The sequence below is a fragment of the Schistocerca serialis genome, chromosome 6 (genome assembly GCF_023864345.2).
Source record: "Schistocerca serialis cubense isolate TAMUIC-IGC-003099 chromosome 6, iqSchSeri2.2, whole genome shotgun sequence".
NCBI classification, from domain to species: domain Eukaryota; kingdom Metazoa; phylum Arthropoda; class Insecta; order Orthoptera; family Acrididae; genus Schistocerca; species Schistocerca serialis.
Window position 1 is genome coordinate 748271903 of NC_064643.1, and position 1671 is coordinate 748273573.

The following is a 1671-nucleotide window of genomic DNA, read 5'->3' on the forward strand; positions in this document are numbered from 1 at the left end:
TTCCAGTTTGACATGCGTTTTCTGTCTTCTGAAATTCTGTGCTTTTCGGCATTGCTCACTGCGTATTTACGTAACAATCACATCATAATTCATTGTTTATAGCATATATGAATACCTAAGTAGTATAGCTATTAGGACCACAGTTCACTTTGTACTTAAAATGAGGTATTGAGGTATGTGATACAACTGTTGCCGCATGAGCTAGGAAAGCCCAAGGATTAGTGCGTGCTGTCTGCGTCACAGGGACAATGATGTTATCAGTGACCTTGAATGGGTGATATCACCAAGATGGCAGGAAATTTAAAACAACGCAACGTGATAAATGGTGGTAAACTTAAAAATTAATGGTGGCAGTTGACAGGAAATTTAAAAAAGCCAAGATGATGGGAAATATTTTTCAGCCAGTCACAGTGCAAGATGCCACTGGTGGGAAACTTTTTACAACCAGTCACATTGCAGTACATATTTTTTGCCAGAGTTTTTTATGTTCATAAATATCTTTAGGAATATCCCACGCTGTTATTTACCGAAGATATTTTGTAAGCACACACACGGACACACACACACACACACACACACATTACACACACACACACACACACACACACTTTACACACACACACACATACACACGCAAAATACTTCACGCAGCGCTCAGAAGTATCCAAAATGTTCTCAATTTTTTCGCGCTATATTCAGAAGTATTTATCCTAAAAATTACATAAAAGGTGTAGCATGCAGTATTTTTGACCATGCTCACGAGTATCCAAACGCCCAAAATTTTTTCACTATCTTCAAAAGTATTTATCCAACAAATTACGTTGCAAAAGGTGCCAATTGCAATATTTAAAAGTACGAGGGCCGTTCGATAAATAATGCGACACATTTTTTTCTCTAGCAATTTCGTTCGAAAAAAATGCGGAATATATTGTGAGGCATCGTGAAATATCCCCACTTCAGCCCTATGGTTTTTTGAAGTTCCGATAGGTGGCGGCGTTGGAGTGGCGCCGCACCATCTCTCCTCCGAAGGTAAAGGCATTGGGACGGTCTCCTGGACTCGGAAGGGGTAAAATGTAAATGAGCGCATGGCGTCAGTGGCCGGGGGTTCCCAGGCGGGAAGTTCGGCCGCCATGTGCAGGTCTTATTGAGTGCGACGGCACATTGGGCGACTTGCGCTTCGACAAGGGGGATGAAATAATGATGAGGACAGCACAACACCCAGTCCCCGAGGGAAGAAAATCTCCCTCCGCAGTCGGGAACCGAAGCCGGGCCCCCGTGCGTGGCAATCCAACGCGCTGGCCGTTCAGCTATTGGGGCGGAGTCGGAAGGGGTTCTTCTGTTTGATGTCCTCTCTCATGGTGCAACTATCAGCTCTGAAGCGTGTTGTGCTACCCTCAGGAAATTAAAGGAACGACTGCAGCGTGTTCGTCGCCACAAAAATGCAAACGAGCTTCTCCAAGACAGTGCAAAGCCTCACACAAGTCTGCGCTTACGAGAGGAGCCCAGAAAACTTCATTGGACTGGTTCTTCTTCATCTTCCTTACAGTCAGGATCTCGCACTTCTCGGCTTCCATCTGTTTGGCTCAATGAAGGATGCACTCCGCGGGAAGTAGTACGTGGATAATGAGGAGGTTATTGATGCAGCAAGAAGCTTGCTTTGACGTAGACCAT